Below are 19019 nucleotides of genomic sequence, written 5' to 3'. Positions count from 1 at the left end.
TGGGCTTGTTGGCTTGACAGCGCAGACTGCATCTCGTTAAGTAATAGATTGGTCCGAGATGACAAACTTGACGAGCCTTCATCTAGCACTCGAGCCATACCCAGGGATGACCTTGGGATCGAAGGCCATATCTCAACTTCCTAATCTCGGCGTGTCCCGAAAACTTCACGCATCTCATACTCCTCTGCCGATTCTTGGCTGACCACTTGGCCTTGCTCCTCTGCTTGTCGCATAATATCCACGACTAAGGCGGTGACTTGATCCTTCACAAAAAAACCACAAAAAATTATCAAATAAGAATGATAAGTAATTAAATATAGTAAATTAAACAAGTAACTTACAAATTGCGACTTCGCGAAGTCCGTCGTCCACGATCCCTTAGCGTGATGGTGTTTGTCCGACCATATGACTAAAGCTGAGCCCATAGTCCAATCTTCCTTCCTTTGCAATTTTTCAACATCAAAATAAGACTTCGTATGTATTGCAAATTAATATTAACTGACTTATGTTGTTGGAGTGATGACCCAAAAAACTTAGCGACCTTTGTCTCACCTTTGTCTTCTTCTTCTTCAAATTTTTCAGTTGCAGAGAGAAAGGCATGCGAGACATAAATTGATTTAATTCGATAGTATAAGAAATTTTAAAAAAATTCAACTCATACCTGATGCCCTAGAGTGTCGAACACCTCTGTTGCCTTCAACCAAGCTTTGTTATAGCCCTTAGGTGTTTCATTTCTGGCAAGATCCTTACTCTGCAAAACATCTTGAAGAATAACTGCGACAATCTCGACTTCTGACCACGTCGCATCCTCTTGACATCGCGAACGATAACCATATCAATCTCATGACGAATGGGATATGCTGACACTAGCTGGCCAGTCGCAGGATCACTATACAAGAAGCGGTACTCGTTATGGATCGAACTCATCAGAGCCGCCACACTCTGAGGGACTACGTATTTCCAGTCAGGGAGGTCGATGGAAATGCTGCTCTTGATCAGGTTTCAAATGCGGTTTTGGAAAGTGTCGATCAATTGATTTTGTTCCCTGACGTTTTGAAAGAACGCCTGTTGTATCTTATCGTAGCGGACTATGTTTGCACCAGGAGTCCCAACTCCTGCTCTCGGAAAAACGAGGTCAGCTGTTGGTCCCCACTTCTTCTTCGGTTCCCCAGAACCCGGCGTCTGTGGGGGATCACGGTCTCTTCCTAACGAATCTTGACCTCCACCCGCTCCTAAAGAAGTCGCCATCCTGCAAAATAAAAAAATATCAGTATTACTCATTAAATGCCAATATTACTCATTCATCGTCATCAATTATATTATTAGTATTCAAACGTGGTTCCATGGTATTACTCATTCCTCGTCGTCGCTCGATGTAATGTTAGTACCCACTTCTATGTCGTGCAAGAAACACTAGCCAACTGATCGAGTATGTCTTGCGGAGTCAACTTAACAGGTTTACGGTGTTTCTCGTGACGATCTATGTAGTGATCAGTGCTTTTCCTCAATCGGTGAGGCGTAGGCAAGAATCGATGATGGTCGTAGTAGACGATCTTGTTTTTTACTTTCATAGATGGCGTCTCGAGGTTGCACGTGGGGCACGCAAGATACCCTTGGCCACTCCATCCCGACAAATACGATCGAGCCGGAAAGTCGTTTATTGTCCATAGAAGCGTGGCACGCAATCGAAATGTTTCATCGTTCGCCCCATCCCGAACTTGGAATCCAGTATCCCACAATTCGCTTAGCTCTTCAACAACTGGCTGTAAGAACACGTCCATGTCTTTTCTAGGTGAGCTCGGCCCGGGTATCAGAAGCATTAGCATCAGGTACTTATTTTTTCATGCATAATCAAGGCAGCAAGTTGTACACAGTTAGTACCACGGGCCACATGCTGTATGCTAGACTCATTTTCCCAAACGGGTTGGACCCATCAGAAGCTAGTCCAAGCGGCACATTCCAAGGCTCTGCTGCAAAATCTGGGTATCTCTCATCTAAATTTTTCCACGTCGAACCATCCGCAGGATGTCGCAAAACGTATTCTTACTTGATGCGATCCCTTTCGTGCCACTACATCTCAAACGACGTGTATCGAGAAGCGTACAATCACTTCAATTGATCTTTCAAGGGAAAGTATAGCAATATCTTTTGCGATATCTTCTTCCCAGTTGGCTTCCATCTGCTCTCATTGCAAACCGGGCACACTTCAACTTTCTCGAGATCCTTTCGAAATAGGACACAATCGTTGATCCACGCATTGATCATCTCGTAACCCATGCCAAAACGCTTCAGCTTTGCCTTCGCCTCGTAGTTTTTTTTTTTTTTTCCAAAATTCGGTTATCAATTGGATGAGACTTCCTCAAGATCTGCAATAATACTGTGAATGACTTCTTCTGCACGCACCTCGCTCGGGGTTGGATCCACATAGTGTTAAAATCCTCGTGATCCATGATATCATGCATGACATCGTGCAATCCTCCGACTTCTTTCTCATCAGTTTCGATGACATCTTCTTCATGAGTACGAACGAGATGATTGCCGTAAACCCTTTGTCCAAGAGGTGATTCTTTACAACCCCGATGTCGTGCCATCTCACGTTGTTGCAAGACTTGCAAGGACAATGATATTGGCCATTTCGTTCAGGAGTCTACTTACAAGGCCGTAATCCAATCTCTACTTAGATTTGACATTCCGCTGAACAAGAGGGTCAAACACAACTATTGTTAAGGGACTGGGAACACATTACTAATAGAATGAAAATGTGACGACCCGACTTTTCGGACCGTCTTACTTATCTTACTTTTTAAATTTTAGAAAATTCTTTAGAAAACTTGGAGGAATTTTTTTTTAAAACACATCGTATCAAGGCGAACTAAAATTTTGAAGATCTTAAAAAGGAACAAAAGCATTAAGGAAACATATAGATTGCATTTCAAAATATCTTGAGAAGTACTTAGCCAAATATGAAAACTATGAGATACTCAATTTAAACCAACATACTAGAAAAATAAAACGTAATCCATAAAATAACTTTAATGGACTAGAAAATCTTAACTTGTAGCGGAAGACTTATTTCTTAATAAGGAAAACAAAAACCTTAAAATTTATTTCTTAATAACTTGTAGCGGAAGACTTATTTCGTGAATGGAAACCATGACCCAACCCTCTCGCTATCGACGCCGCTAGTCCGCCCTGCTCAGTTCATTGCAAGTTGTTTACCTACAACACAGACGTATATTTTTTTTTCGAAGAGATGAGCTTACGCTCAACGAGAATAATATAAAGCTCACAAAAAAAGTAATGCAATGCATGAACCGATTATTAGTATTTTAAAACTAAACGGTGACTTGATCTTTCTTTTCTTGATTCTATCAACTTTTAATTCGGGGTGCCCCTAGGGTAGTCATACATATTTCAGTGATCACTTTAGAGACGAAGATATGGGGTTGCAAAGCCCACACTTCGCTCAATCTAGCTAATAAACTTATTAGGGCCTCGGCCCGAGAAATTTCCCCATTTGAGCCTCGGCCCGAGAAATTCTCCATAATACCTCCGTAGCTCGAGGCGGTATGACTCCCTTGCTTAACTTTATCTTTTCACTTTGAATCTTACGTTACATACTGATATGACATGAGCATAAATTTTTATATATATAACCTCATACAAAAACGTGACTAGAATAAAACATGTATCTCAAATCTACTTTAACATACCACCACATGGCATACAACACATAAATCACATACTACTTCAACTAGTCACGCAATCAAATAACAAATCGCATACTCAAACATATAAATCTATAAACAAGTCATATCATGAATAAACACTCATCAAATTTATTTTGAACTAATCTGTGTTGCAGTGAGATTATTCTCACCTGGATATCGAAGGTTACGATCGTAGATCGTCGAAGGAAAAGGACGCTCAAAACGACTCGGAACCTAATTGGGATAAAAAGCTACCGGGGATCAGCTAAGCAAAGGATTCAAGACATACTGTAGGTTCTGGAAGTTTTCAGAAACGACATTCAACGTGAAATTACGAAAATACCCTTGGTTATTAGGGTTTCGGTGAAAAATTAAAACTCTGAGAAAACTTCTGTAAAAAAATCCAGCACGTATAAAACATAATTTGGATCACTTTTTGTAAAGGCATCACGGCGAAAAAAACCTTTTAACTATTTATTAAAAATAAAAGAAGTGCTAGAATCTAACTTTAAAATTTTTGTAAAAAACTGTCTGCGTACCGTTTTGAAAATTATCAGAAAATATTCTGTATTTGATAAAAATATTTTTCGATTAAAGGTTTAGATAGAAAACATTTAAAGCTAACTTTTCCAAAAAGAATCAACGCAAAACCAAATTTGTTGAATCCACAGTAAGCGTTTAAAGTCTGAAAATCGGGAATAGGTCTCAGGTGTGTGCGCTGATTTGAAAATAATCCTAAAATATTCTGTATTTTATAAAAATATTTTTCGATTGCAGATTTAGATAGAAGACACTTAAAACTAACGTTTCCAAAAAGAATCAACGCAAAAAAAAAAAAAAAAATTTGAAACCACCACAAGCGTTTTAAGAAATCGTTTTCAAGGAATCCGAACTAGAGAGAAAGAAAGCATACCTTAGGGTTACGAATTTTTCAAACCAAGAGAGGGATGGGGAGGGAGAGCAGAGAAGAAGCGCTAAAAAAAAAAGGAGGGGATGCTTAAATATGGCTTAAATAAACCCTAAAAGCCCAAACCCTAATCCTACTTTTATTTTCTTAATTTATTAAGTATTATTATTATTATTCTTATTATTATAACCCTACACACGCTTACATGTACATATATATATATATATATATATATATATATATATATATATATGTATATAAGTCTATAGCTGATTATATAATTAGAAGTAACTTTTTTATTTATATATATATATATATATATATACGTATAATAACTTATTTCATATTACTTTATATAAAATAAAATAATATATATATATATATATATATATATATATATATATCATACACACACGTTAACTTTAATATGTAGTTATAATACATATATAATAATATATGTAAAGTGTGCGTAACTTATTTATAATATATAACTTATATATATATTATATCTATATTTTGTAATCTAAAGAGTATATTAAAAATTCAAAAACACACCAAAGTATACATAAAAACTAAAACTTCAAAAACTACCGCGTAAATAAAATCATTCACTACTACTTTATAAATATATATATATATATATATATATATATATATATATATATATAAATACTAACGTCACTCGAACACCAAAATTTTAGCTTTTTTAATAAAGCTTAAAATTTGGGATTTCACAGAAAAAGAGATTATGAAACTAATTAATTCGAAACTCTACCAAAATTTCGGCAGAGTTTCCCTTATAATAGCGATAAACCAAAAACCTGCAAACATGTTTAAGAAGATATACAAACCATCCAAAACTATCATATTAATAAACTAATATGTAACATAACAATTAAAATCACTTGTGTAACATAGCAACTTAATTTTTATACGATTTGATCAAAATTTAAAAATTTACTAACAAACTAACTAAAATAAATCATTTATAATTTAATGACCAATGAATTTACCATTTACAATTTACTAACACAATTAGCAAACTAACGAACTACATATCAACATTAACATTAATTTACTAATTATAACTAATATTATTTAATAAAGTAATTATTTATATTTACTAATTACCAACTAACATATATACAACATTATTTCTTGAAGTTCGATCTCGCCCCCGGATGAACCATATAGCCAAAAGAAACCATGAACCAAAATAGTATTAACTAACAAAAACTAATTACTAATTACTAATTATTTACTTATTACTAGTTATTAATTATATTTAAAACTAATTATATTCCATTACTTGTTAAATAAATAAATAAATAAATAAACAAAAAAAAAAACAAAGAAAAACTTACTGAGATTGAGATTGGCTGACGGATTCGGGGCAGCGACTGAGGCAGGGCTGCGACGGACTCGGGCTGGAAAATGGCGGCACGATCGAGTGGGTGGGGTGGGCCAGGCCGAGACCGAGACGGAGGCGAATCAGAGTGCGAGCATGGATGGCGAGCTCTGGGCGAGGCTGGTCGGGGCTAGTCGGACGCGCTGGTGGGCGGCGCTGAAATGAACAACGAAATCCTAGAATCACACATCAATTTCAAGGCTCAAACTCGGATTTCAAAACCCCCAATTTACTCAAAATTTTTGGACCTCAACCAAGCAAAAATCAAAAATTTATTTTTACCTTGATTTGAAGATTGTAAACACGAGCTTGATTTCGTCTCCTTCGAGAGGCTGAGGAGGGCGGGCGGGCGGGCGGCGCTGGTCGCACAGTGGAAGCGCCAGCAATTTCTTCACCTTCTCGTTGTCAATCACTCGCCGAAACTGCTAAAACCATGGTAGAGTATATTAGGGCTCGAGATAGCGGTGGATGGATAGAGATGAGAAGAGAAAAATCATAGGAGTATTGGTTGGGCGGGCTGCGAGGCGAGCGAGAGCAGGCGGGCAGGCGGCACTGGTCGCGGGCGAGCGAGCGCAGGTGGGCGGCCGGGCGAGCAAGCACAGGCGGGCGACGTCTTCTTCGGGCTGGCTAACGTAGGTGGAGTCTGGGTTCGGACGGGCGAGCGAGCGTAGACGGGCAGCGTTCTCTTCGGGCGGGCGACATTCTCTTCGGGCGGGCGAGCGCAGGTGGAGTCCAGGTTCGGGCGGGTGAGCGAGCGCAGGCGGGCTGCTGACATGGAAGGTCGGAGGTGGTCTTGAGGGAATGTGAGAGTGGACTGGAGAGAGAGAGAGAGAGAGAGAGAGAGAGAGAGAGAGAGAGAGAGAGAGAATGTGAGAGTGGACTAGAGAGAGAGAGAGAGAGAGAGAGAGAGAGAGAATGTGAAAGTGGACTGGAGAGAGATAGATGGAGACTTTCGGCTATTCGGATGAAAAAATGATTCAGAGTGAGGAAGAAGAAGAAGAAGAAGAAGAAGGCCCGGGGTTATAAATACCGTAATCTTTTCAGATGCGAAAGTTTCTTAACTGTTCGGCTTATCAAGTGCAACATGTCGCACCTATTGGGCTTATCAGGTGCGACATGTCACACCGAATAGTATTAGTTGTGATAACGTCGCACCCGATACCACTTATACTAATATAATATATTTTTTCGAGTTATATTAAATGTGACATTGTTCATATTCGGTGCGACACGTCGGCCCTGATGTAATTATTGGGTGCGACATGTCGGCCCTGATGTTATTATTAGGTGCGTCTTTGCCGCGTCGAAAATTAATCGGAGGGATTTTATGCCTGCTCAAAATGATTTAAACCTTTCGTCGCACCGAAAAGTATTAGGTGCGATATGTCGCACCGGATACCACTTAAATTTAGCAAAAATTTTAGTTTTTCGGAAGGGTATCCGGTGCAACATGTCGCACCTAATGCCCATTTAAGTGCGACTTTTAGGTGCGACATGTCGCACCTAATACCCTTCCGCACCAGAAAATTGCTTTTGTAGTAGTTATACTCGTTGCTCACGCGTAGCAACTATGGCGCATAGTCGATCAAGATGCTAGTCACTTTGAAAGCTTAAGGCATGTGGGATGTTGTTGAGCAAGATGACGTTAACGAATGCAAGGATAGGTTGGCTCTCGCCGCCATCTATCAAATAGTCTTAAAAGATTTGCTCCTAACATTGGATGAGAAAGAATTGAGCAAGGAAGCATGAGAGATTCTTAAAACGATGTACATATGCGCGAAGAGCGTCAATGAGGCAAGGTGCAAACGATACACATATGCACATGTACGAGTCAGTGGATGCACGTATGCGCGAAGAGTAAATTCGAGGTGTTTCTCATGAAAGATAGTGAGTCAGTAGATGATTTTTCCATGAAGTGGATAGCGATCATCAACGGAATCCTAGACATCGATTGAGCTTTACACAGTAGAAGAGATCTACGTCGTCAAGAAACTTTTCTTGGCTGTCTTGCAAAGACTTTTGTGGATCCTGACATCAATTGAGCTTTATCGACTTTTAGACCATGAGCATGGAAGAGATGATATGCCGTCTCAAGGTTCAAAATAAAGGCTTCATGGCTACGTGAAGAAGGAAGTTCAGAGTACGTATCGCGGATGAAAATGAGCGGTGGAAACGGCGGTGATAGCTATGTTCAAGGTTGCAATACAAGCAAGATTTAAGTGCGTTAATTACGATGTGTACGGTCACTACGCGTCGGAGTGCCAAAATCCATGTCGTGATGGAGATAAAGAGGCCAGGCTCATGTGGGATGCCGATATAGAACCGACGCTTTTATAGACTATGCGCGAGATTTGCTCGGAGTGAAAAATCTAGAACCAAATTACATTTAAGGGGGAGAATGTGAGTTGTAACCTTGACTTGGTCAAGTGCAATTTTTATTTTTTTAATGCCTGTTTTCTTATTTTAATAATAGCCACATTTTGTGATATTAGATGGTGGTGTATTTGGAATTGTTATGATAGTGGTTAGAAAAACATGGGCTAGTGTCTTATCTCTTATATTTTATATATATATATATATATATATATATATATATATATATATATATATATACATACGCAATCCACTTTTGTATTAATAAATTCATGCGATGTGTTGGTCGGTCGTTTTCAGAAAATGCGAAACATCGAAAAATACGCCGCTTAAGGGGCCGATGGTCAGGCTGGATGTCCTAAAGAGTGGTGAGCCTTCTTCCACGAGTCGACTAATAAGTCTTCGTGTCAAAACTTTCTGCTACTACAGTCGAGTCTTTTTCATCTAGTCGGGTCTTTCTCTTCGAGTTCAGTCTTTCTCCTCGAATTGATTTTGCTCCTCAAGTAGAATTTTGTGTCCACGAGTTGATTGACGAGTCCTCGTGTCAACCCTAATTCCTCAAGTAAAGTCTCTCTTATTTCATGCGACTTCCACGAAATCCCGAGCCCTAAAAGCCCAACGGGCCGGATCGTCGAAGACTAATAAGGTCCACAATGGCTAAGGCCCATACAAACGGCCCAAAAAGCCCAAGATCATGCTCATTGTCAAGGAGCGCGCACTCGAAGTCCGCTCCTTGTCAAGGAGCACGCGCCCAAAACCTGCTCCTCGCTCCTTGGGTGCGACCCTATGGCTTCCTAGGCCTCCTCATTCATATAAATATCTTGTCTCATTGAGGGGGAGAGAGACATTATGAGCACAATTTCCTCTAATTGAGCGCTTGATCTAGAGCGCAAGCCGCTCCTAGGATTTTCCACTGAAAATCCCCTGCGCGTCTAACACACAAGATGCGTCCACGATTTTCTACTGAAAATCGCTTGCGCGGCCAACGCACCAGCAACATCACGATTATCTACTTAAAATCCCATACGCGTCCAATGCGCTCGGAATTCTCCAATGAGAATCTCCTAAGTCTCCAAGAAAGAGAAAATACACATTATCTCTCGGGTCACTTGAAAATTCGGAGGATATCGAGACTTCTCTCACAAAGGATGGGGAACTCCCCGCCGTGAATGAAGCCAGTCCTTCAGATCCCTCACCCAAGACAAGGGATGCACCTGCAGCTTCCCAAGAGGGAAACTCCCGATATTCGGCCCATGACCGACTTGGTCAAAGGGAGAATGTTGCGGAAAGTCAGAGCGCGCCGTCTTAGACGAAGCCTGCACCTCCGTGCAGCAAGCCCGGATCTTAGGGATCATCTTACTGCCCAACGCAACGAGCATGACAATGAACTAAGAGAGCGACCAAGCTCTCGGCCAAACCGCCACACGGGTCAAGGGTCCAATGAGAGGCGACAGGTGACTCCTCCGAACAGGGAGTTACTCCGACTACCGATCTCGATGTGGTGACCATGATCCACAATCTTCAAAACGAAGTATGAGATCTCCAAGAATATTGAGTTCGCGGAAGTGTCTATGGGGTCGTCGAGGAGAATTCCTTCCCTTTCACGGCCCAGATATTGGCCGAGGTATGCACGGGAAATTTCAAACTACCGAACCTCGGTCCCTATGATGGAAAAGCAGATCCCGCTTACCATTTCCAGCACTATGAAACTTGGATGACAATGTAGGGTGTCGCTCCCGGCGCCATGTGCCAAGCTTTTAGCCTTACCCTCGTCGGACTCGGCTTTGAGTGGTTCAAGAACTTAAGGCCAGGAAGCATCCCATCGTTCAAAGACCTGAAGGACATGTTTCTAGCACGCTTCGCTACATCTATGGTCCAAAAGAATACCAAGATGTACCTATGGTCAATCAGGCAAGAGAGTGGCGAGTCTCTTAGACGATACCTCAACCAATTCATTGAAGAATCGAATAAGGTCTACCGCTTTGATGACAGTGATGCAATCGCCGCCATCATTGAAGGCTTGCGCACGAGTGACTTTCTCAAGTCCATTGTCGGCCGTGTCCCTTCTACTATGGCCGAGCTAATGACTCGAGCCAAGACCTTCATGGGATTCGAAGATTACCTCGATGGCCGTAAGAGCAACAATCAAAGCTCCCGCCGTCGAGACGAGCCTAGCCAAAAGCAAGGCGACTCCTGTAAAAGGCGAAACAAGGGGAATCAAGCTTCTAATAGCCAACCCCCGCAGCCCCAGAAGCCGCGACTTGCGGAAGACTTTAGGGGCTAGTCGTCATTCGCACCGTTGAACACGACACCGGACCGAATCTTGACTTTGGCGCATGACAAGTTCACCACCCCGGCTCCAATGAAAGAAGGCTCCGCAACTCATGACCGGTCTAGATATTGCGAGTTCCATCTGGATTACGGTCATCTGACCTCCGAATGCTTCAACCTCAAAAAGCAAATCGAGGATCTGATCCAACGGGGCGAGCTGAAAGAGTTCGTGTTGCGCATGATCAGCGTTGCAGGCCCCACCTCAAGCAGACCATAGTCTATCAAAGGATGAGGGGCAACTGTTACTGCCGACTACGGCACAACTATTGCTGCCGCCAATCCACAGCTCGACGTTGTAACTACCATACTGGGAGGTCCACAAGGTGGAGATTTAGTCCGAAAATGGAAGAAATTCCTAAGGGCCGCGTCCTAAGAAGACGCCGCTATGCAAATCAACCTCACCTACGAGGAACCTCCGTCTCTACCTCACGAGACGATGTACTTGACCAACGAAGAGGCCAAGCGAGTTGTGCATCCGCACAATGACGTGATAGTTCGTAAAGCCAAGGTGGCTAATAACTTGGTGAAGAGGGTTCTCATCGACAACGGCAATGCTGTCGACATAATCTTCAAGACCACCCTAGAGCGCATGAAGCTCGGAGGGCTACGCCTAACTCCGACCCAAACACCCTTATTTAGGTCTACTTGGTAGAGAGTCATGACTGAAAGCATCATCAATCTGTCGGTCACCTTTGGAACTCCCGGAGGCATTGAAGTCGTTCACACGGTCCGGTTTTGTCCGACAATGTCCTCATTGGGCGACCCACACTGAACCGAATAAGGGCTATTACTTCTACATACCACCTACTGGTGAAGTTCCCAACCAAAGAGGGAATCGACATCATGGCTGGAGATCAATTCCAAGCCAGAATATGCTACGTCCAAGGAGTCGACGGCAAATGCGCCAAAAAAATGGTTAACACAATCTTCCAACTGGAAGATGGTTATCCATGCGACCTAAGGGACGCAAGAAAGATAGGAGAAATCGACCCTCGAGACGAAATAGAGAGACTTAAATTCGAAACCTCTGACGATCTCGCGTCGGTCATGCTAGATGAGTCCAAACCTAATCAAGTTGTAAAGATCGGCGCCCAACTTCCACTCGCCATCAAGACTCAACTTACTGCCTTCCTCCGGGAATTCAAGGATCCCTTCGCATGGACTCATGCAGACATGCCTGGAATTGACTCCGAGATAATAGTGCACCGGTTGAATGACGACCTAAGTGTCGCCGAAAAAGTATAGGCTAGACGAACGTTCAACCCAGAATGATACCTGACCATAAATGAAAAGGTCGAGAAACTTCTCACCGCAAACTTCATCCGAGAAGCTAAGTCACCAAGTGGGTCGCCAACGTGGTAATGGTGAAAAAATCTAATGGGAAGTAGCGCATTTGCATAGATTACAAATATCTTAACAAAGCCTGCCCAAATGGCTGCTTCACACTCCCGCGCATCAAACAATTGGTTGACGCCACGACTGGCCACAACTCCTCAGCATCATGGACGCCTATTCAGGCTACAACCAAATTCAAATGCATGAGCTCGATCAGATTAAGATTGCCTTTGTTACTGATTGAGGCCTCTACTATTATAAGGTCATGCCTTTCGGCCTTAAGAATGGATGAGCTAGTTACCAACGATTTGTTAATCGGATCTTCTCCAATCAAATCGGCAAGACCATGGAAATATACGTGGACAACATGCTCGTTAAAAGCCTACATGCAACTAATCACGTACACGACCTAAGAGAGATGTTCACGATCCTCCGCCGCTACAGAATGAAACTCAACCCCAACAAATGCGTGTTCGGGCTCAAATCCAGGAAATCCATGGGTTACATCGTCAGCCGACGAGGGATAGAAGCAAATCCCTAAAAGATCAAGGCACTCCTTGAAATGAAGTCTCCAAGACGAGTCAATGAGGTATAAAGCCTGACTGGTCGGATTGCTGCACTGACACGCTTTATGTCAAAAGCAACCGACAATTGTCAACCGTTCTTCAAAGCTCTAAAGAAGACGGATGGCTTTGAGTGGACCAATGACTGCGAAAAAGCCTTTCAAGAGATGAAGGCCTACTTTGGGTCCCTATCATTCCTCTCTAAACCAAAAAGGGGAGAGGTGCTATACATATACCTCGCCGTCTCCGAAAGAGCCGTAAGCGCCGTTCTCATCCGCGAGGAAGATAGGGTCCAATGGCCGATCTAATACATGACCAAGGCCTTACTTGATGTAGAGATGTGACGGCAGCTAAAAAGCTGCGCCCATATTTCCAAGCTTACCCTATCGTGGTGCGAACTGAACACCCGATCGGTAAAGCTCTTCAAAAGGAAACACCCAAGAATTGAGTGAGTACGAGATCGAGTTCCACCCAAGAACGGCTATAAAGGGTCAGGCCTTAGCCAACTTTGTGGTTGAATTCTCCTACACTCCCGATATGGGAAGAGCGAAAAATGACTCGGCCAACAACGTGATGGTACAGAAGAGAAAGGTTGACCCAATGGGTTTTATCTGGGAATTGCATATAAACGGAGCATCTAATGCTCGGGGGGCTGGCGCTATAATCATTCTAACTAACCTCAACGGGGAAAATTTACGGTACGCCCTCCACTACGGTTTCCAGGCCTCCAACAACGAGGCCGAGTATAAAGCCCTTATCGTAGGGATAAAGCTAGCACAAAAGCTCGGCGCCAAAAACCTGCGAATACGTTGCGACTCGCAATTGATCGTAAATCATGTTAAAGACGATTATACTGCCAAGGAACCCAACATGGTCGCCTACCTGGCAAAGAAAAACTCTAAACTCGATGCTTTCTCTTGGTTCGAGATTCTCCATATCCCCAGAGAACAAGGAAGCCGATAAATTGAGAGTCCTAGCCTCCAAGTACATGCTTCGAGATTATGTACTCTACAAGCGTGGTTACTCAACGCTGCTGCTCCGATGCCTCAATAGCATCGAGTCGACCAAGGTCCTCCACAAAATAAACGAGAGCATCTGCGGGAACCACGCGGCTGGGATCTCTTTCGCGCTCAAAGCACTTAAACAAGGCTATTTTTGGCCTACCATTAAGAAAGATGCCTGTGAATGGGTGAGGCGCTGCGACAAGTGCCAGCGCTTTTTCGAAATCCCGAGACGGTCACCGACTCCACTGAGCAGCATTATCGTTCCACGACCATTTGCTAACTGGGGCGTGGACATCATTTGCAAGCTCCCAAGGGCGTCAAGACAAACAAATATGCCATCGTCGCCATTGACTACTTCACCAAATGGGTGAAAGCCGAGCCGCTTACCAGAATCACCGAGGCATATACGACGAACTTCATCTGGATGAACATCATCTGCCAGCGCGCATCTCTGCCTCGATTGTGACCGACAATGGCACACAATTTGATGACACACGAGTAAGATATATCTACGATCAACTAAAGATCAGTAAGACATTCTCCTCGCTGCGTCATCCGCATGCCAACGGCCAAGTCGAAGTATTTAACAAGACTATTAAAAGCAATCTAAAAAAGAAGCTCGAAGACAAGAAAGGCACCTGGGCCGAAGAGCTACCATTCGTCCTGTGGGTTTACTGAACAACCGCAAGGAATGCCACCAGGGAAACTCCATTCTCCCTAGCATACGGGATCGAAGCTGTGGTGCAAGTCGAAACTGAGATCCCCACATTCCGAGATGAGACTTTCAACGAGGAAAACAACGAAGAGGCCATGCGCCTAGAGTTAGACTTAATCGACGAAAATAGGTCCAAGGCACTTACCCGCATCGCTGCACAAAAGCGCAAAGTTGAAATATACTAGAACCCCAAGATCAAAAGGCGAACCTTTGCCATTGGAAGCCTTGTACACTAGCGAGTGTTTCAAAATACCCAAGTACAAGGCGCCGACGTCCTCGGCCCAAACTAGGAAGGACCCTACAGAATCTGCCAAATCATACATGACGGGACCTACTACATCAAATACACGGACAGGACCCCGATCCGTCATTCGTGGAATGCGGAACACTTGAGGCAGTACTACCAGTAGCTAGCACTTCCCCCATTTTATTGTTTTGATTTCCCACATTCAATAAGGCCTACGAGCCAATGTTTTAGGATTTTTAATTTTTTTGCAATAATAATAAAGTTCGAGGTTTTCCTTTCAAAATCCGCTTTATCAAAGTTTTTCAGTCATCAAAGGTAAAACTTGTAAACCCAAAAACTTGGGGGTCTAGTAACACAAGCAACAGTAAGAAAATCCTCAAGAAAGTACACTCCACACTACTACAAATTTCATTTTCTGGTGCAGAAGGGTATCCGTTGCGACATGTCGCACCTAAATGGGCATCGGGTGAGACATGTTGCACCGGATACCTTTCCAAAAAACCAAAAATTTTGCTCATTTTAAGTGGTATCGGGTGCGACATGTCGCACCTAATACTACCCGATGCGACATGTCGCACCCAATACCGCTCATTCTTCTTTTTCCTCATGTCATCTCATTCTCTCTCTCTCTCTCTCTCTCTCTCTCTCTCTCTCTCTCTCTCTCCTCCCTCTGCTCGTCGCCTCTCCTCCGCGTCGGATCCCCTCATCCTCGCCTTTGCGCTCTGTTTCTCCTTGCCGCCGCATGTCCTCATCCACACCGCTCATCCTCCTCGCCGCCCGCCCTCCTCGCCGTCGCCTCTCCTTCTCGCCGCCGAGCCTAAGTAAGTTCTCTCACTCTGTTTCTCTATAGCTAACTCACTCTCTTTCTCCGATCTGTCGGCCGACGACCTCAGCCCCGGCCACCGAGCACCTCCACCTCCCAAGACCGCGACGGCCGTATCTGCCCCGTCATAACTCCTCCTCCCTCGCCGGGCCTCAAAAATCAAAACTTTTCAATCTTACATTTATAACATTTACAAAAACCTTTTTGCTCAAGGAAATTTTTTCATTTGAGTTCTAGAACTCTTGGAATAGGAGTCGGGATTCAGAACTCAAAATTAAATTTTCTAGAAATCCTGAAATCACGGGTAGCGAACACCTTGGTGAAAAATGCCGTAAACGGCGACTCCCATGTCCAACTGAGCTAATTCTAACTGTTTTGGAAAGTAGACTCACAGACCTTTAATTTGGTTCAAGAACCATTCAAATACAAGTTCCAAGGAGAAAGATAAGTCCCTTTTACAATAGGTATTTGTTAAGCTCAAAGAAAACTGGACATATTTTCGGTCGTGCTTAAGTGCAAAATATTTAAGTGTAACGGAATGTTTTATTGAGTTGTTAAGTCTTTTGAATGTGTCTTATTAACATATTAACAGTATAGCACAAGATATAATAACACCTAAAATAAAACGAGCGAGTAAATAAGCAAAGCAAGCAAGACAATATTACTTGTCACAAAATTACCCGAAATTTCTCAAACTTGTCAAAAAGTGATTTTACTCATGAAAAAATTAAAAACTTTTAGAACTGATTCTCATGTGTTTTAATATCATCCAAAGGTTGTAGAAAATCAACATGCTTTTTAATTTAAACACACGAGCAATAAATTAAAAAAAAAATCGATTATAACAATTCTAGCAAAACCATAACTCGAGTAAATTCAAGAAAACGATTTTCAAACTCATATTTCAAATTACATGTACATGCTAACACTTTTACCATAGCTCTGATACCATTTTTTGGAATAGATATAGGGTTAAGAAAAGTTTTATCGCTTCTAGCAAGCGGCGGATCATTAAAACACGTAAAACTATTTTACAACCTAGACAAAGTGCATGAACATATAATTTAAAATTTTAATACTACATTTAGTTTTTACTCGGTACCAACCTCGAATGGAGCTTGAACGTTGAGAAGCCTTTGGAAGGTTGAAACATTCGTCTCCCCACGCATCACGCCTCTCCCACTAGTCTTCTTGAACCTGTGAGCAACCACGAAAGTTTCTATCACTAGAGTCTTAAGAAAATGGTTGGATTTAGTGTGTGGGCTTTAAACACGATGACTCAAGAACAAGTCTTGGAGCCAAATAGCTAAAACAAATGCTAGGTCTAATGAGGACCTAGATGCCAAAACTAAAGAACAAGAAGGGTTAGAGAGAGAGAGAGAGAGAGAGAGAGAGAGAGAGATGATCGGCCACTTTTCTAGAGAGAGAAGCTCTAAATATCTAAAATTGTGTGTTGTGAATTGTGAGTAAGGTGGGGTATTTATAGGAGGAGGATTACATTAAAAAAAGGTAGTTTCCTCTTTTCAATAGAATATCACATATTCATGAGCAAATCTTCATTTCCTCTTCCTTACCTCTGTTGGAATCGATCTAGGGTTTAAGAAAAAGTTTAACGCTTCGTTAAACGGCTGAATTTTAAAAAATTTATTTTTCAAGTAAAGCAGTTTTTACTAACCTAGACAAAGAGCTAGCACATGTAAATAAAAACCATTATGAGCATAGAAGTTTACTAACCTTTTTAGACGCTTGAACGTTGAGAAGCTTTTGGAAAAAGGTTGCAACGTTCGTCTCCCCTCGCAGCACGTCTCTCTTCCTTCCTCGGCAACTCGAGCAACCACGAAAGTTTCTATCACTAAATCACTCGAGAGAAAAGGAATTAGTGTGTGGGCACTTTTAAACACTACGACTTAAGAACGAGTCTTGAAGTCGTAGAGCTAAACACTAGGTCAAATGAGGACCTAGGTTCCAAAACAATAAAACGAAATTGACTAGAGAGAGAGGGGAGAAGGGTGGCCACAAGGTCTAGAGAGAGAGATGCTCTCAATCTCTAACTTATGTGGGATGAATGAAATGAGAGGAATGAGGCTCCTATTTATAGGAGAGGTCTCACCTTCAATAAGGTAGTTTTCTCTTCTATATTGAATATCACATATTCATGAACAAATGCCTTGTTTCCCTTTTTCTTTTTGGGTGTGTAAGGCATTACTCATGCCATATGGATTTTGTTTCCTCATTTATCCTCTCCCTCTTTGGCCGAAATTCTCTATGCCATGCATAGAAAATTTGTTTCCTCTTTTTCTTGTGACAAGTATCTTGATACATTTATGCACAAAATATTCTCTCTTTCTCTTGGGTATTGGGCGCCTATAACACCATCTAGAAAAGGCTTCTAGAAGTTTTTCCATTTGTTCATGACAACATGAAAAAGGCCCATTAAGAATTTTCAATAAAATTCTTATGAAATGAAATTAATCCACAAGGCCCAATAAATCTAATTTTGGCCAAGTGATGCATGTCATCAAATGACCATGTCAAAAAATTTATTGACATTCATTTCATCCTATGTCTCAAAAGACAAAAATACCCTTTTGATAATTTTTGTTCTTGTTTTGACTTTGCTTCCAGTTTAACTATTCCTACTCGATGTGATTCGTGACAGTGACCTCATGGACCCAAATGAACAAAGCTTGAGCTAAACACTTGGACTCAAAAGTTCACAAACCTTTTCCAAGTTTAGCTTAATGTCAACTGACTCCACTAAAGAGTTAACACTGAAAATCTCTCGGTTCAAATAAATTTATTTTCTACTCAAGAATTCTACCTAATTGTAATGAGTGGATCCACAGAATATTATCAGTGTTTACCCTTCATGAATATCATCATCTAGTCGGGATTTACAAAATTACCATTTTACCTTTCTAGCTGTTACTTCCTCAACTCCTTTGTCGCTTGTGAATAAGTTAGAAACAATGTATTGACGAGGAGCTAACAAGTCACATTGTTTCATTCAAAAGAGTCAGGACTCAATTTGGACACTGACCAGTTCATTTATTCACACTCCAAGGAACAAAGCATGAGGTGATATACATTGCATTTCAGCAATCTTGTACATGAACTCCATATCTATGAGAACTTCACAAAGTTACTCATGACATTCTCACAACTTAGTACTTCACCAATAGGCCCTGTTCGGAATCACATAGTGAGTCCGAACTCTGACTTTCTCAAATGAGAATACGTAAGCTGTGAAATGGCATGTCTCATTTCTGGATTAAGGTAAGCACGATGCAATTCATACGTAGTGACTTCGAGACATAAGAGGTTAAATGGTTTGTTCTTATCTTGTCTCTAGAAGTGCACTGGTCAATTCAGTACCTTCGGAAGATACCTATAAGAACTATAGAGTCTCCAACTCTCAATGCCCCATAACCAGACATCGTAGATTCTCCTAACAATCATACTGAGGTCAATAGTCCTTTGACCCTTAGATTGCGAATACATCGTTTTAAGAAAACTACCAAGAGATTGTTCATGCAAATCTACATTTGTCTCTTCGTAGGTTGTTAAGTTTGTTTATGGACTAAAAGACTAAAGTTTTATCAT

The sequence above is a fragment of the Urtica dioica genome, chromosome 7, assembly GCF_054948205.1.
Source record: "Urtica dioica subsp. dioica isolate 48M chromosome 7, U.dioica_male_clone48M_v1_H2, whole genome shotgun sequence".
Classification (NCBI taxonomy): Eukaryota; Viridiplantae; Streptophyta; class Magnoliopsida; order Rosales; family Urticaceae; genus Urtica; species Urtica dioica.
This window is presented reverse-complemented; position numbering follows the sequence as displayed.